This window comes from Hypanus sabinus, chromosome 9 (genome assembly GCF_030144855.1).
Source record: "Hypanus sabinus isolate sHypSab1 chromosome 9, sHypSab1.hap1, whole genome shotgun sequence".
Lineage (NCBI taxonomy): Eukaryota > Metazoa > Chordata > Chondrichthyes > Myliobatiformes > Dasyatidae > Hypanus > Hypanus sabinus.
In genome coordinates this window covers 85,005,232-85,029,754 of record NC_082714.1, presented here as the reverse complement: position 1 = coordinate 85,029,754, position 24,523 = coordinate 85,005,232, and the positions used below count along the sequence as shown (strand labels likewise).

The 24,523-nt window shown below is 47.2% G+C and overlaps 1 protein-coding gene across 2 annotated transcripts in view; it reads left to right on the top strand.

Moving 5' to 3' along the window:
* The first annotated feature begins 321 nt into the window (after positions 1–321).
* LOC132399551 (zinc finger protein 687-like) overlaps positions 322–24,523 on the top strand; it is a 62,715-nt gene continuing 38,513 nt past the window's right edge. Inside the window, exons 1-2 of one of the 2 annotated variants that reach the window (XM_059980031.1) lie at positions 322–443; positions 15,978–16,080. The gene's annotated coding sequence lies outside the window, so the exon portion shown is untranslated. Of the gene's footprint in view, positions 444–906; positions 1,035–15,977; positions 16,081–24,523 lie in introns of those variants that run through there. The other variant, XM_059980030.1, reaches the window with a different exon arrangement.

The following is a 24,523-nucleotide window of genomic DNA, read 5'->3' as shown; positions in this document are numbered from 1 at the left end:
AAACTCACATTCAACGCTTTAATAACAGCTTCTTTCCCTCTACCGTCAGATTTCTGAACGGTCCACGAAAGCTACCTCGTTATTCTTTTTGCTCTATTTATTTATGTTGCAAGTATTTTTATGTATTTGCACTGTATTGCTACTGAAGAATCAACAAATTGCCACTCCCGTTCCCCACTCGAACAGGATTTCCCCTAAACCTCCGACCAACAGGTTCAACTGTGTTCCACCACTTCCGGGGTGCCCTGCGCAAATGATTGACAGTTCGGCCCCGGAGGTGGACCAATCAGAGTGAGAAATCGCCCATCTGTGGGCGGGATGAGCGACTACAGGCAACTACGTTCTTGGGACTAATGATGGGAGATTGAACGCAACCACGGTGCATATAGTTTTAATTAAAGGAGATGCCGAATGCCGGAATTTCGGAGATAGCGGGGTGTTAGGTAAGTGATGGACGCGAGGATTGACCCAATCAGAGAGATCGAAGTGGGAAAGGGCCGTCTGGAGCAGCCAATCAATTGGCACTATTGGGTGTCAGGATTTGACAGCGTTTTTGGAGATCTTCAGGGCTGGAGAATAAATGTAGTAATTTTGACTGAAATTTAATACAGGGTAAGAAAAGAAAAAAGGAGAATCATCAACTAATTTTCTTCGTGAAAGGCGGATTTAACCATCACTAGTCCAGACAGGCAACGTATCGGCCACCCTAGATAGGAAAAAGTCAGAGCCAAAGCCAAAAACTTCCTTGACGACGGCAGGTGGGAGGAACCGCCAGTCCCGATCACGTGGCGGACGGCCAGTGGTGCAGGAGATGACGGACAGTGTCAGTTGACGGACGGACGACTTGGCCAACAGAGCCAGCGATTTGCATGATGGACTGTTGGCCGGACCAATGAGCAGCCGGCTTGTCCCTCTGCGCTTGGGTGCCGTGTATGGTGTGGTGGGGGGGGGGTGAGGATTTATATTTTTAAATAAACAGGAAGCGCCTGGGAGGAAAGAGATGGAGAAAAGTGATTGAAGATAAATAATCACAGGTTAAAGTTTACTCTATTTACCCCTGTCTACGGGAATGTGGATGGGCTGGGGAGGCAGGCTGCTGATATTAATGGTGTTGCTTTGCCTCGCTTCTGAACAGGCCTCGGGGCCAGGGAGTCACCTGACTGCAAGCCTCAGGCCTGGGGGTGGGTTAGGGTTGGTGATGTTTGTAGGTCTGGTTATCACCGGGATCTAGGCAGGAGGAGTCAGCAGCAGCCTGAGTAAAATCCGGGGGTGGGAGTGGGAATGGGAATGTGGTGCTGGATGTAGATGTGACCAAGTGTTTCACCTGCTTGCAGCTCCCACGGGGTTTTGGTTCCCTGTGGGTCGCCCCACCACCTGTGGGCCACATCCAGTGGGAGCCCCCCCAGTATCTGAGGCATGGTGTATGTGTCCAACTGTTTAATCTGCTTTGCAGCTGCCAGGCGTTTTTGTTGTACGTGGAACGTCCTACCACCTGTGGGCCACATCTGGTGGGTGGTCCCAATATCTGAGGGGAAGTAGATGTGACCATGCGTTTCATGGGCAACATGCCGTGTGGGACTCCAGTATCTCAGGGGAGGTAGATGCATTGTTAAATTTGCTGGTTTATGACAGGAGTACAGTGAAAATATGTAAAATAATCATTTACAGAATAAATAGTGCAAATAATGAATGAGGAGGAAATGTCCATGGACCACTCAGAAATCTGACGGCAGACGGGAAGGAGCTGTTCTTGAATCATTGAGTGTGACTCTTCTAATGCCTGTTCCTCCTTCCTGATGATAGTAATGAGAAGATGGCATGCCCTGGATGGTGAGGGTCTTTATTGATGGATGTTGCCTTCTTGAGGTACTGCCTCTCGAAGATGTCCTCGATGGTGGGCAGGGTGTGCCTGTGATAGAGCTGGCTGAGTCTATAGCTCTCTTGCAATCCTGTGTATTAGAGGCTGCATGCAACCTGTCAGAATGCTCTGCATGGTTCATCTGTAGAAATTTGTAAGTCTTTTTGGTGACATGCCTAGCCTTCTCATGGAGAGGTTGTCTCTGATAGTAGGAAACCCTAGCAGTGGAAGGCATGGCCTTAGAATAAAGGAGTGGACCATTCAAACTGAGGAACAGCTTCTTCAGCTGGAGGGCTCTGAAGATCATCATTGGGTGTGTTGAAAGTAGAGATTAATAGGCACTTGATCGATAATGGTTTTTAAGAGTCATGGAGAGAAGGCAGGTCATTGGGGTTACAAAAATCAGCCATAGTTGAATGGTGGAGTGGACTCAATGGGCTGAATGACATAATTCTTCCCTTGTATCTCATGGTCTTGGCTCCATCTGTGAGTTGGTGATGATGGGTCACAGTCACCTGGTTGAAGTGACCATGTTTCAGGAGTTTGTGGTGGTACACAGGTGGCCCTCTACCTTCCTGCCAATTGACTTGTGGATGTCTGCCATCCTCTCCCTCTGGGGGTTCCCCATAAAATCCCACTCCTCTTGGGCGCCATGTGCCAAATGGTTTGGTGGTCCCACTGGAAGAGATGGAGCGATGTGGGCATGATTCAAGGTGATGTGATTTTAGTGGTTCTAGCAGGCAATGATTGGGTGTTGGGAGCTTTACTTGGTGGTTTTACTTTGAGTTTGCAGGCTGTAAAGGGAAAAAGGATTTTTTTTTTAAAAAGGCAAGTGTGCTATAAGAACTGGTGATGTAGAACTCTGTAGAAAGGGTTTTCATATTGTAATGCAACAAAATCAATATACAAGACATAGACTGAATGGCTTATTTCTGGTCCTATCGAGTCTGTTCCACCATTTAATACTGGCTGATTTATTATCCCTCTTATTCCATTCTCCTTCATTCTCCCTATAACCTGTCAACCCCTGCTTTAATATACCCAGTAACTGTTTGTGGCAATGAATCCCACAAAGTCAACACCCTCTGGCTAAAGAAGTTCCTCCTCAACTCTGTTTTAAAGGGATGCCTTGGTGTTCTGAGGCTGTGCCCTCTGGCCCTTGACTCTCCCGCTATTGGAAACATCATCTCCATGTCTACTCTCATCTAAGCCTTTCGATATCTGTAAGGTCCCAGTGAGATCCCCCTCTAAACTCCAGCGAAGTTTGGTAAATTTTTGTCCGTTAGCAATGGAATTTTACATTTAATGTGGGAGATCTGTAATCTCCCACTCTCCTGTCTCAGTTGGGATTAAGAGCTGAGTATTTGACTAACTGACTAGAGAAAATGCAGTGGAGATTCACCTAGAAGTCACTTGGGATAGAACAGTTCAGCGCCCTTCATGGCCTCTCCCCTTGCATATGTCTCATTGTCTCCATCCCAATAACATCTCAAAAGTTGACTATTAGTCTAACTGACTGGAGAAGGTGTAGGGTGATTCTCCAAGATGTTGCTTGGGGTGGAACATCTCATCTGTGAGGACAGGGTGGACGGGCTGTGGTTGTTCTCCCAGAACAGAGGAATTTGAGGTACATCTCTATTGAAATGTACCCCTCTAGGATAGAGAGTTAGAGGCTATGATAAGAGCACCACTTACTGCCCCCTAGGCCACTGACATTTAGGCAGCAATGAAGGTCCTCCATCTCTCTCTGGATAGAAGGATTATTCATTGCTTTTCTGTAACAATTGTTTTTGACCAGTCATGGTCGCTAGTCCTGAGCTGAACTCATAACCTAGAGGACTGGTGGGCAACTCTTAGTCTAGCCTCCACCCATTTTTCCTGTTTGGCATGGGTGACCCTACCAAGACCCTGACTCCAGCCAGCATAGCTTTCCAGGACATTGTGGACTGCAATCCTCTGAACCCTACGACAAGGTTGTGGTCCTCCTAGAGGAAGAGGGCCACACACCATCATAATCACAAGAGATCCCGTGTTTTGCTGGAAATCTTGAACAACACACAAAATGTCGGAGGAACTCAGCAGGTCAGGCAGCATCCAATGGGGGGGTGGGGAGGGGAATAGACCATTGATCTTCTGGGCTAAGACCCATCACTAGGACAGGTCCTGATGAGTGGCACATGGATTTCAATACAGGTGTGCATTATGGAAAGTCACATCAGTGAAGGACGTGTACTGTGAATGGCAGGGCACTAAGGAGCATAATGGAACAGAGGGACTTAGTGCAACTGCATAGTTTATTGAAAGTGCAGCACAGATAGATTGGTGAAAAGGCTATTTAGCATACTGGCCTTCACCAGTCAGGATATTTGAGTATAAAAGTTGAAACATTATATTCTCATTGTATAAGTTATTGGTAAGGCTGTGCTTCGAGTACTTTATACAGTTTCTGACCCACTGTTATAGGGAGGATGTGGTCACACCGGAAAGAATGCAGCAAAGATTTACGAGGATGATGCCAGGACTAGAGGAGCAGAGTTGTAGGGAGAGCTTGGCCAGGGAAGGTCTTCATTCCTTGCAATGTAGCAGAATGAAGGACAACCTTCTAGAGGTTTAAGATTTTGACAATATTTTCCCCAGGGTAAGGGAGATGAAAATTAGGAACCATGGGTTCAGGGTGTGTGGGGAGAAAGATTTAAAGGGGACCTGAGGGGCAATTTATTTTTCATGCAGAGGGTGATGAGCGTATGGAATGAGCTGCCAGAGGAAGTGATTGAGACAGACACAATAGTGTTGTTTCAGAAGCACTTGGAGGGGCAGGTGGAGGAGGGATACGGGGCAAATGCAGGAAACTGAGTAGGTACCATGGTCAGCATGCTGTGGTTGGGCTGAAGTTCCTGTATCCCTTTTGCATTGCTTTATTATTCTAAGGGTCTCGGCCATTTCCCTCCATGGACGCTACCTGACCTGGTGAGCATTTTCTGTGTTGCTCAAGGTTTTCAGCATCTGCACAATCTCTTGTGTTTACGATGAGGGCACAGACATTGTAAATTCAGAGGGGATTTGAAGATTGATTTTCACACAGAGGATGATTGAAATCTGATCATTGCAGCCTGAGGAGCTGGTGGAGGTAGATGTTCTCGGAAACGTTTGGAAATGTACTGGAATTGCACAGGTATAGATGGCTGTAGGCTGAGCACTGGAAACTGGTTATGCTAGATGAATAACTGATGATGTGTGTGGGCCAAGGGACCTCAGTGACTGGGAAGCCTATTAGATGGGTGAATTACATGAGGACCATCGTGTCGGTAAAACGGCCTTTGTTACAGGGAGTAACACTTTTCACTCATAAAGGCACAGTCAAGCTTAGCTGTATATCCAGCTTCACCACAAGCAGCAGAGTGATTATTCCACATAACACAGGCAGAAATGTAAACACAGGTGATTCTGCAGATACTGGAAATCCTGAACGACACACACACACAAAATGCTGGAGGAACTCAGCAGGTCAGGCAGCATCGATGGAGGGGAATAAACAGTCGATGTTTTGGGCCGAGATCCTTCATCAGGACTGACTTGGCATTTTGTGTGTGTGTCAGAAACAGCTGGGTTAAATGACTTGAGTGGTTTGGACAAGTAGAGTGGGATTTGTGTTCAGCTAGTATCAGGAAATTTCTTTGCAAGTGTTGGATTTGGATCCAAGCTTGTTTTTTTTTAAACTGTGTTTTCCTTGTGTGTTTACCATTCCCTACGCTTGCCTCATCAGAGGATGTTTCCTATTGTGGGGGAGTCTAGATCCAGAGAACAGAGCCTCTGAATAAAGGATTTATTCCCTTTAGAACAGAGAGGAGGAATTTTTTTTAGCCAGAGGAATGGGTGGTGGTGAATTTGTGGAATTCATTATCACAGATGGCTGTGGAGGCCAAGTCATTGGGTATATTTAAAGTGGAGGTTGATAGGTTCTTGACTACATGCACAACACGCTGGAGGAACTCAGCAGGTCCAGCAGCATCCATGGAAACGAGCAGTCAACATTCCAGGCCAAAACGTTGACTGCTCGTTTCCACATGCTGCCCGACCTGCTGAGTTCCTCCAGCGTGCTGTACGTGTTGCTTTGACCACAGCATCTGCAGTTTTTTTGTGTTTCAGGTTCTTGACTAGGAAGGGCATCAAAAGAAAGGAGGTTGAGAAAGAATAAATCAGCCATGATGGAATGGTGGATTGGTCTAATTCTGCTTCTATCTCTTATTTTCACCTCATTCTTGACTTGCGAAGAACCTTCTAGAAAGCATCATCTCTTGAATCTAACATGGAGATGTTACCTGAACTAACAATGCAAATTTCTCTCTGAAAATGCTGAGTGGATTGTCAGAATGTGAGGTGGCAGAATAAAAGTGGCTTGGCCACCAGGTCAAATGCAGGATTAAGATTGGCTTTATTTGTCAAGTGTACATTGAAACATATGGTGAAATGTGTCATTTGCTTCAAATTGCCGAGGATTGTGCTGAGCACCCTCAAGTGTCACTTCCGGTGCCTGCATAGCTTGCCACAACTCACTAACCCCGACCCGCGCATCTTTGGAATATAGGAAAACTGGAGTACTTGGAGGAAGCCTACATAGTCATAAAGAAAATGTTCAAGTGCTTTACAGACTATGGTGGGAATTGAACTCTGATCTTGCACCTAATACCGTTACGCTACCTCATCCTACAAGTAATAATTGCTTGTAACTTCATTTGGAAATTCAGAAGAGGCTGCTTTATCCAGAGTGTGATGAATGTAAGTGTTGAGAGATCTTGGGGTCCGAGTGCAAAGCTTTCTGAAAGTGACTACACGTGTTGATAGACTGGTACAGAATGCATACGGCATGCTTGCCTTTATTAGTCGAGACACTGAATTCAAGAGTCGTGAAGTTCCGTTGCAGCTTTATAAAAGTCTGGTTTGCCTACATCTGGATTATTGCATTCAGAATTCTTTGAGAAGTCCAGGTACTACCTGTGGAAGTCCATCATGAGATCAGAAAGGCAATTCCATGTGACACAACAGCTGTGGCAGGGTTTGCATTTTATTACAGAAACCAAACAGCAGAAATGGCAGTGATGCTCCACTCCCTAATGACCCGATGAGAATAACACTACAGCTGTGCAGATCCCCACAGCATCCTGTCACAGAGGCTGACGTAAGAACGCCCTTCATGAAGGTGAACGCTTGCAGGGCATCATGCCACGATGGTACCTGGCAGGCTGCGGAAAACCTGTGCCAAGTACCTGGCTGAATTATTCAAGGACGTCTTCAATCTCTCCTTGCTGCAGTTTGAGGTTCCCACCTGCTTCAAAAGGGCAGCGATCGTACTGGTGCCCAAGATGCACAATGACTGTCAGCTGGTAGCACTCACATTTACTGTGATGAAGTGCTTCGAGAGTTTGATCACGGCTAGAGTTAACCCCTGCCTGAACAAGGACTGGGACCCAATGCGGTTTGCTTTCTGTCACAACAGGTCTGCAGCAGATGCAATCTTATACTTCTCTACTCTGCTTTGTCGCCCCGGACAAGAGCAAACCACACATCAGCCTGCTGTTCAATGCTGTAATCCTCTCAGTTTTACTCAGCTAAACCAGCACCTCTGTACCTTCCTCTACAAAGGCTCCTTCTCCTCCTCACTAACAATAAACACTGGTGCTTCTCAAGGATGCGTGCTTAGCCCACTGCTCCACTCTCCTGACATTCAGGGCTGTGTGGCTAACTACAGCTCAAACACCATCTATAAATTCACAGTTGACACCCCTGTTGTTGGCAGATTCTCAGATAGTGATAGGGAGACACTGAGATAGATAAACACCGAGTTGCTGCCACAACTCAGTCACAACTGTCAGTGTGGACATAGTAGAGGATTACAAATACCTGGGGATGCGAATTGACAATAAACTGGGCTGGTCAAAGAACACAGGCTGTCTACAAGAAGGGTCAGAGCCGTCTCTATTTCCTGAGGAGACTGAGGTCCTTTAACATCTGCTGGACGATGCTGAGGATGTTCTACGAGGCTGTGGTGGTCAGTGCTGTCATGTTTGCTGTTGTGTGCTGGGCAGCAGGCTGAGGGTAGCAGACACCAACAGAATCAACAAACTCATTCGTAAGGCCAGTGATGTTGTGGGGGTGGAACTGGACTCTCTGACGGTGGTGTCTGAAAAGAGGATGCTGTCCAAGTTGCAGCCATCTTGGACAATGTCTCCAATCCACTCCATAATGTACTGGTTAGGAACAGGAGTACATTCAGCCAGAGACTCATTCCATCGAGATGTAACACTGAGCATCATAGGAAGTCATTCCTACACCTGTGGCCATGAAACTTTACAACTCCTCCCTCAGAGTCAGACACACTGAGCCAATAGGCTGGTCCTGAATTTATTTCCACTTGACATAATTTACCTATTATTTAATTATTTATGGTTTTATATTGCTATATTTCTACACTATTCTCGGTTGATGCGACTGTTTAACAAAACCCAATTTCCCTCGGGATCAATAAAGTATGTCTGTCTGTCAAAATACCAGATTTCACTATGTATGTCGATGATATTAAACATGCTTCTGATTCTGATAGAACTGTTTAGGAGTCTGTTGTATAGACATGGAAATGGTGGAATATGAGAATTGTCAGTAGAAGGGGTTTGTTTAATTAGTTTGGTGCAGCATCAGATAGCTTGTTTCTGTGCTGTACTATTCTGTGTTCTTAGGGACCTGTGGGAGAAGATCAAAGTACATGTATATCCCCATTTACAGCCCCGAGATTCATTTTCTTGTGGAATACATAGTAAATCCAATAACCATAATAGAATCAATGGCAGACAAACTACAAACGTAGAAAGAAACAAAAAAAAATGAGCGATAAATATCAAGAAAATGAGATGGAGTCCTTGAAAATGAGTTTGTAGGTTGTGGGAACATTTCCGTGGTGGGGTAAGCGCAGTTGTGAAGTTCTCCCCTTGGCTTTAAGAACTTGATGTTCCTGAACCTGTGTCCTAAGGCTCCTGTACCACCACCTTGATGACGGCAGCAAGAAGCAAGTATGACTTGATTGCAGAGGGGGGCCTTTATGATACATGCCTCCTGCAACAATGCTTCTTGTAGATGCGTTTAATGGTGGGGAGAGCTTCACCTGTGATGAACTGGACCATATCCACTACTTTTTGTAGGGTTTTCAGTTCAAGGGCTCTGGTGTTCCTGTACCAGGCTTATGCAGCCTGTCGGTGCACTCTCCACCACACATCTAAAGAAGCTTGTCAAAGTTTTAGATAAATCTTTGCAAACTCCTAAGGAAGTAGAGACACTGCCATGCTTTCTTTGTAATTGCACTTGTGTGCTGGGCCCAGGACAGATCCTCTGAAATGATAACACCAAGGAGTTTGAAGTGAATAAACAGAAACTCAGTGAAGAGGGAAAAATTTGGGAGGGAGGCATGGTGTGCGGACAGCAACCTGGCCCTTAACACCCAGAAGACCAAGGAGGTCATTGTGGACCAGGCTTGCTAGGAGCCACACTCACGTCCCCATCTACATCAATGGAGCTGTAGTGGAGCGTGTATCAAGCTTCAAATTCCTTGGTGTCCACATTTCCGAGGATCTCACCTGGTCCCTGAACTCCTCCATCCTGATCAAAAAGGTGCAGCAGCGCCTTTATTTCCTGCGGAGCATCAAGAAAGCTCACCTCTGTCCCAGGATACTGACGGACTTTTACTGCTGTACCTCTGAGAGCATACTCACCAACTGCATCTCAGTGTGGTATGGCAATTGTCCCGTATCGGACCGCAAAGCCCTCCAGCGGGTGGTGAAAACTGCCCAGCGGATTATCGGCACCCAATTGCCCACCATTGAGAACACCTACCATAAACCCTGCCTGGGCAGCGCGAAAAGCATTATCAAGGATGCATCTCACCCAAACCATGGACTTTTTACTCTCCTCCCATCCGGTAGGCACCAGCAGGCTCAGGAAGAGCTTCTTCCCCGAGGCTGAGACCCTGTTGAACCTCACATCACAGCGCTAAGCAGTATTGCACCCATATTGTACTGTCTCAGTACTTTTATATTTGTGTGCTGTAGCACTTTTTATTCGCAGTTATTTTGTAAATAGCACTATTCTTTGCATTTCTGGTTCGATGCTAACTGCATTTCATTTGGCTTTGTATCTGTACTCGGCACAATGACAAATAAGTTGAATCCAATCGAATCTAATTTTGCACGAGTGCTGACAAAATGGCCTGTTGTGGCGACCCACTTTCTGCGCAGGCAAACCGGCTCACAAATAGCCAGCGCGCGGGGAGAGACTTTGGTAATGCACCTCTGATGTCATTTCCGCCCGGAGAGGGCGAGCGCTAGGAATTAAATGCCAACGCCGCAAAGTTTGAATAAACTAGTCTCGAAACGACTTAACGTGTTGTTAATTCAGAGCTGTGTGTAGCACAATCGCTACATTGGTGACCCTGACGGTCCAAACGGGATTTGGACAAAAGATGACCGACTCTTCATCTGTTCATGCAGTTTCGCTAAAACTGCTGACTTTCTGGACGCTGCAACCACGTGTGTGGTTTAGCCAAGCCGAAGCCCAGTTACAGATTCGGCAAATATCCTCTGATTCCACGCGTTAGTACCACGTGGTGAGCGCCCTTGACCAGGATACGGCCTCCCAGGTTGCGGATTTCATACAGTCGCCCGCGGAAAAAGGCAAATATGAAGGCACTGCTCATTGGGACCTTTGGCCTCTCACGGCGTGAGCGAGGTGCCCGCCTGCTTCACCTGGATGGTTTGGGAGACAGACTGCCGTCAGCATTAATGAACGAGATGCTGGCCCTGGCTGACGGACACAAGCCCTGCCTCATGTTCGAGCAAGCATTCCTAGAGCAACTGCCCAAGGACGTACATCTGCTGCTGGCCGACGCAGATTTCAGCGACCCCCGGAAGGTGGCGGGCCGGGCAGACGTGCTGTGGAAAGCCAAGAGGGAGAGCGTGGCATCCGTCGGTCAGATTACCAGGCCACGTGCCCAACAGCGGACCAGACCAGGCCTGGCAGGGGGGCGCACACAACACAGAGGCAGGAGTGAGGAGGCCAGTGAACAGTGGTGTTTCTACCACCAGCAGTGGGGCACAAAAGCCCGCTGTTGTTGCCCGCCCTGCAAGGGCCAGGGCCAGCTGCCGCTAATGACTATGGCGGTTGGCCACCAGGACAGCCTCTTGTACGTCTGGGACAAACAGTTGGGACACCGCTTCTTGGTCAACACCGGAGCGGAGATCAGCGTCTTGCCCTCGACGGGGTACGACACCCGCAACAGGAAGCCAGGACCCACCCTGAGGGCTGCAAACGGCAGCACGACACGGACCTACGGGACCCGCACAGTGCAGTTGCAGTTCAGCGCCAGCCGGTTCACGCGGGACTTCACACTGGCCGCGGTGGCCCAACCACTCCTGGGGGCAGACTTCTTGTGAGCTCACAGCCTGCTGGTCGACTTGCAAGGGAAAAGACTGGAACATGCCGAGACTTTCCAGACGTTCTCCCTGGGTGAAGCCAAGTTGCCGGCCCCACACCAGGACTCATCAAGCTGTCGGACAACGAATTCACCAGAATCCTGACGGACTTTCCATCAATTCTGGCACCGCAGTTCACGGCAGCCATGCCCAGACACAGGGTTCAGCACAACATCCCGACCAAGGGACCACCCCTCCACACCCACGCACGAAGGCTCCCCCTGGAAAAGCTCCGCCTGGCAAAGGAGGAGTTCAAGAGGATGGAGGAATTGGGGATCGTACGGAGGTCCAACAGCCCGTGGGCCTCCCCCCTGCACATGGTGCCCAAAGCAGCTGGGGGTTGGAGACCATGCGGCAACTACCACAGACTGAACGAGGCTACAACTCCAGACCACTACCCCGTGCCGCACACACAGGACTTTGCATGGGGCAAGAATATTTTCCAAAGTAGACCTCGTCCAGAGATACTATCAAATCCCGGTGCACCCTGAAGACATCCCCAAAACAGCACTTATCACCCCGTTCGGCCTGTTCGAGTTCCTCCGAATGCCACACAGACGTTCCAGTGGCTAATGGATGCGGTGAGACGCGACCTGGACTTTGCGTTCATCTATTTGGACGACATCCTTATAGCCAGCAGCAGTCGCCAGGAGCATCTGTCCCACCTCCGCCAGCTCTACTCAGACCACAAACTGTTGACCTTCGCGTTCACAAAGGTGTCTGATCCCTGGTTGGCTCGCCAGCAGCGACATCTGTCCTACATCTCCGAGTATACGATGGACATCCAGCATGTCTTGGGAAAGGACAACATCGTGGCGGACGCACTCTCCAGACCAGCTGTCCAGCCCCTGTCCCTGGGGGTGGACTCTGCAGCACTGGCGGAGGCACAGCAGGGAGACGACAAGATGCCCAGCTACAGGACCGCAGTCTTGGGTTTGCAGCTGCAGGACTTTCTCGTAGGCCCAGGTGAGAGGACCCTCCTGTGCGACGTGGCTACCAGCCAACCTCGCCCCATCGTCCTGGCAGCCTGGAGGCGGCGAGTTTTCGACTCCATACACGGTTTGGGGCACCCATCTATCGGGACAATCGTCCTGCTGGTATCCTGCAAGTTCACGTGGCATGGACTTCGCAAGCAGTTTGGTGAATGGGCCAGAACGTGCACGCAGTGCCAAACAGCCAAGGTGCAGCGGCACACTAAAGCCCCGCCGCAGCAGTTCGAACCCACCCACCGGAGGTTCCACCACATTCATGTGGATATCATGGGCCCCCTACCAGTGTCCTGAGGAGCGCGGTACCTCCTAACTATGGTAGACCGGTTCACGAGGTGGCCAGAGGCGGTCCTGCTCACCGACACATCTGCCGATTCCTGCGCCCAAGCACTGATTGCAACCTGGGTAGCACGGTTCGAGGTACTGGCCCACATTGCCTCCGACAAAGGCGCCCAGTTCACCTCCAGCCTGTGGTCGGCTGTGGCCAGCCTGTTGGGAACGCAGCTACACCACACAACTGCCTACCACCCACAGTTGAACGGACTGGTGGAACGCTTCCACCGTCACTTGAAGTCGGCTCTCATGGCCCGCCTGAGAGGACCTAACTGGGTGGATGAGCTTCTCTGGGTCCTGCTTGGAATTCGCACAGCTCTCAAAGAGGATCTGCATGCCTCATCGGCCAAGTTGGTGTACGGCGCACCCCTGGCTGACCCGGGAGAGTTCATACCAGCCCCAAGGGGGCAAGAGGAAGAACCCGCAGCAGTCCTGGGCAGACTACGCGAGAGGCTCGGCAACCTGGCCCCCGTGCCGACTTCACAGCATGGACGGACCCCGACCCGTGTACCCAAAGACCTGCAGAACTCTTAAGTTTGTGTTTGTACGAAGGGGCAGACACTGGGCACCGCTACAGCGGTCGTACAAGGGGCCATTCAAGATGATCAACAACAACCTGTCCACATACGTTCTGGACATTGGGGGGAAAGAGGAGGTTTTCACGGTGGACCGACTCAAACCAGCCCTTGTGGACTTGGCGCAGCCGGTCGAGGTTCAGGCACCGCAGCGCAGAGGCAGAGCTCCCAAACAGAGGCTGATCCAGACTGTGGACATTGGGGGGTGTATCGCTGGTTCTGGGTGGTGGTGGGGGGGGGTTATGTGGCGACCCACTTTCTGCGCAGGCGAACCGGCTCACAAATAGCCAGCGCACGGGGGGAGACTTTGGTAATGCACCACTGACGTCATTTCCGCCCAGAGAGAGCGAGCGCTAGGGATTAAATGCCAGCGCTGCGAAGATTGAATAAACTCGTCTCAAAACACCTTACTGACTGCGTGTCGTTATTTCAGCGCTGTGTGTAGCACATCGCTACACTGTTATCTTTCTGCAAATTTTGTTCCTCTTTTTGATATGACAGTCCCATCTGTGAGCCACAGGGTGATCTGTAAACCATATTCCTACCTGACGTGGTAGTGTGACTCACTTCATTTCACTCTGTGCTGAAAGCTGAGATACTGACCAACACACACAAAATGCTGGAGAAACTCAGCAGGTCAGACAGCATCTATGGAATTGATGTTCCATTCTGAGACCTGACATCAGCCTTTATCAGAATCTTGGCCCACAACATCTACTGATAAAATGAGATTAGACTGTATTTTTCGGTGTATATATTACGGTGGAATGCATTGTTTGTGTCAATGGCTAGCACACTCCGAATATGTGCTTGGGGGTGGGGACGGCAGCCCGCAACTTACTTAACTCTAATACATATGTCTTTGGAATGTGGGAGGAAAGCAGAGAATAGATTGGACATACAATTGGGGGTGGGGGTGAAGTCTTTATTGTTTTTGTTACTATTGTGTTATTTATCTTGTGATTTTTCTCTTTGCGAGCTGCATCGGATCTGGGATAACAATTATTTTGTTCTCCTTTACACTTGTGAAATGGAAATGACATTAAAACCCTTGTAGTTACGGGGAGAGCATACAAACCCTCTACAGGCAGTGGCAGGAATTGAACTCTGATTGCTGGCACTGTGATGTGTTACGCCATCTGCTACGTGTTTGTGTTGCTGTTTATTCCCCTCCATAGAAGCTGCCTGGCCTGCTGAATTGCTCCAGTGTGTGGTGCTCAGAATCTCTTTGTGTCTGTGAGATACTGAGTAGCTTGTCTGTGTGGGGAGTGACTGATAAGAAGACCCTCCTTCAGATATGCCTTGAAGTGTTGTGACAGAGATATGTAGATGTCAGTTGCCCACAGGAAGATCCGTTGATGAAGTAAGACACAGGAGGGGTGCGATAGAACCAGGGGAACTGCAGTCATTGCTCTGCTCCTGTTTGAATGAAAAGTTGTATCATGCGATCACTTGAATCGAGAACAGGGTCTTGGCGTCTAGAGGGCACCTCTTTTCCCCCCAAGCTGCAGGGCAAGTTGTGGGAATAGAGTTCATGTGTGTTGCCTCTGTACAAAGTCACGGAGTGCCCTCTCCTCTTTATGTTTGCCCTCAGTCGAGAATTATTGGCGACAGCAACTCTGCCCCACTTCCATCTGTGATCCCGGGTGCTTCCTGTGCAGAGTCTGCAAGCTCTCACCATGATCGCGTGAGTTTCCTCCCACATCCTAAACAATCACCAGCCGGTGGGCTGATTAACTGCTGCAAATAATCCCCAGTGTAGACGAGTGGCAGGCGAATGAAGGGGCTGCTCAGGAGACGTTTGTCTACACTGGAGGTAACTTACAGAGCTGGTTACAGGGAATGTGGGTGGTGGGGGAGCTGTTGAGTGGGGTGGCTGTGTAGCATTACAGTTAATATTATGCTATCACTGCACCAGCAACCTGGGTTTAATTCCGCTGCTGCTGTCTATAACTTTGCACGTTCTTCCCTAGACTGCAGGTGTTTCCTCCAGATGCTCCGGTTTCCTCCCACAGTCCAAAGACCTACTTAGTAGAGTTAGAAGTTGCTATGTTGATGCTTGAAGTGTGGCAACGCTCGTGGGCTGCCCCTAACAAAATCCTGGACTGTTGGCCACACGTAGCGCATTTTACTGCCTGTTTTGATCTGCTTGTGACAAAGCTATTCTTTTGGTATTGTTTTATTATTGTCAGGTGTACTGAGGTATAGTGAAAAGATTCTTACATACTGTTCATATGGATAAGATCATGTAGTGCTCTTACAGCATAGCAACTTGGGTTCAGTTCTCACCTCCGTCTGTAAGGAGTTTGTATGTTCTCTCTCTGGCCATGAGGGTTTCCTCCAAATGCTCTGGTTTCCAATCGCATTCCAAAGATGTACAGGTTAGTAGGTTAATTGGTCAAATTGGGCACCACGTGCTCATTGGGCTGAAAGGGCCTGTTACCACGCTGTGTTTCTATAAATAAAATAAAGATGGTATCGTTGTGAACCGTCTTATTACTGCTTACTGAAGTCGTCCCCTTGTTCGTGGTAATGACATTCCCAGAAGTGGCTCACTGGTTGTGAAGCACCCTGGGGTTTGCAGATCACTATAGAATTGTGCACAGGATGGTTTGTGCACATCAGGGGGGGGAGACTAGTGGCCAGACAATGGTGACAGGTAGCTTGCATTTTGGTTTAATTTCACTGACTATTTCCCATTCCGTTCCAGGTGCAGCCGTAACAGAATTGGGAAATGTGTCACCTATGGACCTGAAGTCGCCTTGCTTCTCCCCTGTTTCCTGCATCATCCTGCCTCTGCAGTTTTACTTAAGGTACCTTTGATCCAACTGTGTACAGCATGTCTTGTTTTATCCAGGATGGCATGGTTAGTTAACACTTTACAGTGCCAGCGGTTAGTGATCGAGGTTCAATTCCCCCCGCTGTCTGTGAGGAGTTTGTATGTTCTCTCTGACCAGGTGGGCTTCCCCTGGGATCTCTGGTTTCCCACTATACTCCGAAGATGTACTGCTTAGAGTTAGTAAGTTGTGGACTTGCTGTGTCGGCGCGGGAAGCATGGTGAAGCATGCACACTACCCCAGCACTTCCTTTGACAGTGGCCATTATTTTTACAAACGTACAAAAAAAACTTCATTCAAATATAAAAAACGTACAAAGATTAGGTTCACATCTCTGTTAATGATTGCAAATTAAAATATAGTACTGCTATTTATAAAATACTCATTTCCTAAAAGGGGGCGTCCACTGTACCCATAGCAATTGCGTGCTCCCTATCAAAGGACACCGGGCATGAACGTAACTGTGTTGGTCGTTGATGCAAGGAATACATTTCACTGTATGTTTCAATGTACATGTGACAAGTAAAGACATTTGGGTTAGTAAATTGTGAGTATGTTTTGTTGGTCTCGGAAGAATGTAGCTCAGTACATCTTCAGATGGTTGGTTGTTGACACAAATGTCGTAACAAGTGAAGTTAATCTTTATCCCTGATGCTCATAGGTGCTATTAAGAGCATGGCTGAGGCAACTTGCTGTCTGTTTTTAAATTCTGTATTAAGTGCTCACTGTATTTTGTGCATGTCTGAGCTAGGAGTGTATGAAAGTTTGTTTTCTAAAGAAAAATCTGTTTTGAAGATTTCACAAAGTGTTGACTGGGATCCAGTGGAAGTTGGGATGAATGAGCCGTGAGTATAGATATGTTTAGAATGCATTTAATAAGATGCTGATATTGCAGATAGCAACAAGCAGCAGACTACGTGGCAATTTCTTCTCAATGAGGGTGGTGAACCTCTGGAACTCTTACCCTGGGGGTTGGTGGAAGCTGGATTTAAAGTGGTGGATGAATATTTGATGGGCTGTGGTTTTAGGGGGAAATGGAGAAGTGGCATTAAGCTGAAGTTAATCAGTCATGGTCATTCTAATTGGCAGAGGAGGCTTGAGTTTCCCTAATGCTCTGTGTCCTATTTGTGCAACGTGACTTACTGCTGTTGACTGAGGGAGAAGATTAGATTTAAAGATTAGCGTTTATTTGTCACACATACAGTAAAATGCATTGTTTCGCATCGATACCCAACACTGTCAATGATATACTGAGGGCAGCCTGCAAGTGTTGCCACGCTTCCGGGCATGCCCGCCCACAACTCACCAACCCTGGCCCATACATCTTTGGAATGTGGGAGGATACCGGAACACCTGGAGGAAACCCACGTTGCCACAGGGAGAACTTGAGGTCAGTACTGATTGGTTATGAGAAGTTGCTGGTTGAATAGTCCAGAGGCAGAATGGAAAGAGGCACTTGCCCCATGATTCCTGTCACCTTGGTTTAATCTGACATGAGGTATGGTTAGAGAGCCATGTTAAAGTTGAGTTCAACTTGAAATTTGATAGGGAGAAAGTAAAGTCTGATGTGGCAGTATTTCAGTGGAGTAAGGGAAATTACAGTGGTATGAGAGAGGGGTTGGCCAAAGTAAATTGGAAGGAGATGCTGGCAGGGATGACAGCAGAGCAGCAATGGTGTGAGTTTCTGGAAAAATGAGGAAGTTGCAGGACATGTGTATTCCAAAAATGAAGAAATATTCAAATAGTAAAATAGTACAACTGTGGCTGACAAGGGAAGTCATTGTAAAAGTTATTGTAAAAGCAAAAGAAACAGCATACAACAAAGCAAAAATGAGTGAGAAAATAGAGGATTGAGAAATTTTTAAAAACCTACAGAGAGCAATGAAAAAAATCAGAAGGGAAAAGATGAAATATGAAAGCAAGCTAGCAAATAATATCAAAGTGGACAGTAAAAGTTGTTGCAAGTATGTTAAAGATAAAGAAGTGAGATGGACACATGACCGTCAGAAAATGAGGCAGGAGAAATAATAATGGGGGACAAGGAGATGGCTAATGAACTAAATGAGTATCTTGCATCAGTCTTCACTGTGGAAGACACTAGCAGTATGCCTGATGTTGTAGTGTGCGAAGGAAGAGAAGTAGGTGCCATTACTATTACAAGACAGAAAGTGCTCAAAAAGCTAAAAGACCTAAAGGTACCTAAGACACCTGGACTAGATTATCTGCACCCTAGGGTTCTGAAAAAGGTAGTATTAAAGATTGTGGTGGCATTAGAAATCATCTTTCAAAAATCATTGGACTCTGGCATGGTACCAAAGGACTGGAAAATTGCAAATGTCATTCCACTCTTTAAGGACGGAAATTATAGACCAGTTAGCCTGACCTCAGTGGTCAGGAAAATGTTAGAGTTAACTGTTAAGGATGAGGTGATGGAGTACATAGGACAAGATAGGACAAAGTCGGCATGATTTCCATCAGGGAAGATCTTGCCTGACGAACCTGTTGGAATTCTTTGAGGAGATTACAAGTAGGATAGATAAAGTGGATATAGTGGATGTTGTATATTTGGAATTTCAGAAGGCCTTTGATAAGATGCCATGCATGAGGCTACTTACCAACTTAAGAGGCTATGGTATTACAGGAAAGTTACTGGCATGATTAGAGCATTGGCTGATTGGTAGGAGGCAGTGAGTGGGAATAAACTGATCCTATTCTGGTTGGCTGCCAGAGACTAGTGGTGTTCTGAAGGGGTGAGTGTTGTGCCAGTTCTTTTTATATTGTTTATAAATTATTTAGCTGATGGAATAGGTGGCTTTGTTGCCAAGTTTGCAGATGATACAAAGATTGATGGAGGGGTAGGTAGTGTTGAGGAAATGGGTAGGCTGCAGAGGACTTAGACAGATTAGGAGAATGGGCAAAAAGCAGCAAATGAAATATGTTGAAAAGTGCATGGTCATGCACTTTGGTAATAGAAGTAAATGTGAGGACTATTTCCTAACTGGGGAGAAAATCCAAAAATCTGATATGCAAAGGGACTTGGAAGTCCTTGTGCAGAAGACACTAAAGGTTGACTTGCAGGTCGATTCAGTGGTGAGGAAGGCAAATGCCATGTTAGCATTCATTTCAAGAGGTCTAGAATACAAGAGCAAGGATGTGATGCTGAGGCTGTATAAGGCACTGGTGAGGCCTCACCTTGAGTATTGTGAACAGTTTTGGGCCCCTTATCTTAAAAAAAAATGTGCTGGCATTGGAAAGGGCCCAGAGGAGGTTCACAAGGATGATTCCAGGAATAAAAGGGTGATCATATGAGGAATGTTTGATGGCTCTGGGTGTGTACTCACTGGAATTCAGAAGGATGAGGGGAATCTCATTGAAGCCTTTTGAATGTTGAAAGGCCTAGACAGAGTAGATGTGAAAAGGGTGTTTCCCATGGTGGGAGAATCTTGGGCACAGCCGCAGGATAGTGGGCACCCTTTCAAAACAGAGATGCTGAGAAATTTCTTTAGCCAAAGGGTGGTGAATCTGTGGAATTTGGTGCCACATGCAGCTGTGGAGGCCGGGTCGTTGGGTGTATTTAAGGCAGAGATTGATAGGTTCTTGATTGGACACGGCATCAAAGGTTATGGGGAGAAGGCCAGGAACTGGGGTTGAGGGGGAGAAAAAAATAAGAATCAGCCATGATTGAATGGCGGAGCAGACTCGATGGGCCAGATGGCCTAATCCTGCTCCTATGTCTTCTGGTCTAAATGCCTGGTCTGACACAGACACCATAGCAGCTGGCTAATCCTGAAAGAGGAAGCTTGGGTATACTGTAGTAGGGAAAGTGCTGCTTGCTCGATGTCTCCTCTTTTGGCTGCCCCAGAGAACTCGTGTTTTCCTGGAGGGGAATAAACAGTCAACGTTTTGGGCTGAGACCCTTCATCAAGACTAGAAAGGAAGAGAGCAGAAGCCACAGAAGGAAGGTAAGGGAGGGGAGAGGGCAGGTGATAGGTGAGGGGTAAGGTAGGTGGAGGGGAAATGAAGTAAGAAGCTGAGAGGTGATAGGTGAACGTGGGGAAGAGCGGAGGAAGGAGGAATTTGATAGGAGAGCACTGTGGACCACATAAAAAAGCGGAGGAGGAGAGGTTAGAGGGAGGTGGTGGTGAGAAAGGGCGAAGGGGTAACCAGAATGGGGAATGGAAAAAGGGACCTCCCCCCCCACCTAGTCTCACCTATCACCTGCAGCTTGTACTCCATCCCCCCCCCCCACCCCCACACCACCTTCTGTCTCCTCCTTTTCTAGTCCCGTTGGAGAGTCTAGCACAAAATGCCGGCTGTTCATTCCTTTCCATGTTTGCTGCCTAACCTGCTGAGTTCTTCCAGCATTTTGTGTGTGTGCATTGCTCAAGATTTGTAGCATCCACAGAACCTCTCGTGCTAATATTTCCCATGTGTCTGTGCTGCTTGGCGATTCGGCGCTGACTCAGTGCAGAGTTTTTTTAGTGTACGTACAAGGCATATGCTGCCTTCCCACATTTTTAAAATCAATGAGAAGGCCAGCATTAATTGGACCTTGAGAAGCTGGTGATAAATGTGTGAGAAATGTAACTCTTTTCCCCCTTATCTGTAAACTTTTGTAATCCTGCCAAGACCCTGCTTAATGCAGTGCTCCCAGGTTACACGTCCATCTGTTTAAATGTTTCATTAGCTACACTGGATGCCAAAACTTGAATATTAATATCTAAAATGCTGGCCACTAACTGTGTCAAAAACTGATTGTGTTTTTCAGTGCTAAACCCAGTACATTCATGTAAACTGTGAAAGAGGAATATCGTGTTGTGTTTGTGTATTTTACTTCAGTGGTTGTGTATGGGACTGCATATTACCAGTTCTAAAAACCCAAATTTTCAGCTGCTCTGCAGAGTCATAGAGTACTACTACACAGAAACGGGCCCTTTGACCTATGTAGTCAGTGCCAAACTAATATTCTATCCAGTTCCATCAACCTGCAACCCAGACCATAGCCCTACACGCCCTCCCATCCATTTACCCATCCAAATTTCTCTTAAATGTTGCAGTCCCCCACTTCCACTAGTAACTTGTTCTACACTCTCACCACCCTCTGAGTGAAGAAGTTCACACTCGGATCCATTTGGAGTATTGTGTGCCTTTCTGGTTGTGTTAGTTACTACAGGAAAGCTATCAATCGGATTGGAAGAGCACACAGAACACTTACAGGGATGTTGCCAGTACTTGAGGATCTGAATTATAGGAAAAGGTTGAAGAGGTTAGCTGATTATTCCCTGGAGCACAGCAGAATGAGGGGAGACCTTATAGCGGTATACAAAATTATGAGGGGTATAGATAGGTGAATACTTAAAGGCTTTTTCTCCTCCGGTATGGTGAGACTGGAACTTGAAGTTATAGGTTTAGGGTGAAAGGTGACTTTTGGTAAGATGGTGGTGGGTTTAATTGCAGCTATTTCTGCAGTGTCAACCAAAGGTGATATTGTCCTTTTAAAAAGTGTTCTTTACAATCACAAGACCCTACTGGATATTAAGAACTTAAATTACTGCAGGTCGACCCCATCAGCAAGTTGCTTGTTGGCAGAGTAGCTGAAGGAGCTGGATTTGGTGTGGATCGTACTGCTACCTGCACCAGGGAGGTGAGCAGTCTTAACAGTAATTTGTTGTCTTAGTCTCTTTTCTTGTTGGACATTGATCATGTGGAATGCTTCAAGTCCAATTCGCAGACTCTTTAATGGACGGCAGGGAGGCTGCGTGACCTTGGCCATAGCGAGGAGTCCGCCTCAAGCTGCGGTGCCATTCAGGAGCGAGGCATCAGTCAGTGCACCTCCACTAGGGGTGGAGTGGCATGGCATCCAAGCTAGAGTAGGTGCTGCCCCCCTCCCCAGCAGAAGCCCAGCTGTATTATGGTCGATTGTAGACTGTTGCAACATTCATGGACTAGGGGACTTGGACTATTTTTTTTGTGTGACTGTATTTTACTGTTGTGTTGGCGTGTGGCCTAGTGGATAAGGCATCAGTCTAGTTATCTGAAAGTCACTGGTCGAGCCTCAGATGAGGCAGTGTGTTGTGTCCTTGAGCAAGGCACTTAACAACACATTGTTCTGCGACAACACTGGTGCCAAGCTGCTTGGGTCCTAGTGCCCTTCCCTTGGACAACTTCGGTGGTGTGGAGAGGGGAAGGCTTGCAGCTTGGGCAACTGCCGGTCTCCCATACAACCCTGCCCAGGCCTGCGCCCTGGAAACCTTCCAAGGCGCAAATCACAAGACTAACGGATGCCTATAATTTTACAGTTATCTTGTATGTGCTTCATATGCCTAATGTTGTTTGTCACTGTACAGTGTTTTGCACATGGCCCTGGAGTAAAACACTGTTTTGTTTACTGTATTCATGTATGGTTGAATGACAATTAAACTTCAAACCTGAATTTAAGAGGAACCTGAGGGGGAACTGTTTCACTCAGCGTGGTGCAAGCTGCTAGTGGAAGTGGTAAATGCAAGTTCAAGTAACGATAAAGACTACCTTTATTTGTCACATGTACGTTGAAACATACATCGTTTGTGTCAAGTCAAATCAAATCAGCGAGGATTATGCTGGACCACACTCCTGGTGTCAATATAGAATGCCGACAACTCACTAACCCTAACTGAATGTTTTTGCAATATGGGAGGAAATCAGAGGAAACACGGTCACAAGGAGAATGTGCAAACTTCATAGAGATAGCGGTGGGAGTTGAATCTTGATTGTTGGTGCTGTGAAGTTTTATGCCCACTGCTACATTAATAGTTAGGAGAAGTTTAAATTCTGTGTAAATGGGAGGACATGAGTTGAGAGTTAAGGGGCAAAAGTTTAGGGATAACACGAGGGGGAACTTCTTTACTCAGAGAGTGGTACCTGTGTGCAACGAGCTTCCAGTAAAAGTGGTAGAGGTTTGATATCATCGTTTTAAAAAAAAATTGGATAGGTATATGGACAGGAAAGGAATGGAGGGTTATGGGCTGAGTGTAGGCCAGTGGGACTAGGTGAGAGTAAGCATTTAGCATGGACTAGAAGGGCCGAGATGGCCTGTTTCGATGCTGTAGTTGTTATACGGTTAAGTAGGGATATGCTGCAGGAGCAGATGGAACTAGGCAGAAGACCAGGTGGCATGATCTAAGTGGGCCAAAACCCTGTTTTTGTGCTGTAATATTCAGACTAAATGCAGGCTAAGGTTATACACTGGAAGCTCCTGGAAGTGAACTGTGGGACTGCATTTTGCTGCCCTTTGTAGCATCCCTTACAGCACCCGAGGGGAGAGGCAGAGGCTAGTTTAAAGCCTTGTGCAAAGGCAGCTCCAGACCCATCAACTTGTCAGCTATGCGTACAGCCCTCGAGGAAATCCACAGAGCAGCGGGGGTTCAAACACGTCGGTGGCCACGTGCAGTGTCCACCAGAGCTCAGTGGGGCACCTCAGAAACCAGTACACAAATCTAAGCCATTTCTCACGTGACAAGATAATAAACTAGTCTGTCAGCTTTTTGTGACACTCTGCAAAGGGTATAATATTGAAGAGAGGTGGGGCATTTGACCCCGAGGTTCAGGCTACTGTTTGCATTGCAACGAACAAAACAATCTGTGAATCATTGCCATGTTGTCCATGGGAATTGGCTGAGTCCAATTTGCCTGCTGCAGGTTTAAAAAGTTGCAGTGGCAGCCTCCTTTCGGAACTATTTCTTGACTGTGAATCCTTTGGGACCTTCTGATACAGCAGAAGGTACAATGGGAGCTACAGATAGGGAGGAGTTGGTTGGGTGGGGGGAGGGAGGATTTGATGCTAGTATCTTGTGTTCCATTATCCACATTCACTCGTGACTTGACCTACAACTAGCATGGATCGAGCTTGCAGCTGCACGAAGCAGAGAAATGCAGTGGTCATTTCTTTCCCGGCTTCTGCTGTTCTGGGCAAATCCAAGTTCTTGCTGGAGAAGCTATCATGATACAGCCCAGATAAAGTGGGAGCATTAACGCAGGGTTCTGACTGAGCTGTGGAAGTGTGCACCCAAATTAAATTTATTATTAAAGTATGTATATGATACCTGAGATTTATTCTCTTTCAGGCATTTACAGTAAAATTGTACAATACAGAATACAGTATAATCTAGGAAAAAAACATAAGGACAGATGTACAACCAATCTGCAAAAGAAGACAAACTACAAACAATAATGAGCATTTGAAATTTAAGGGGGTCCTTGAAAGTGAATCTATAGGTTGTAAAAATCATTTCAGAGTAGTAGTGAGTGAAGTTATCCATGCCAGTTGAAGAGTCTGATGTTTGTAGGATTATAACTGTTCCGGGACTTGGTGGTGTGGGATCTAAGGCTCTTTTACCTCCTACTGATGGCAGCAGCGAGAAGAGTATGTGGCCTGGATGGT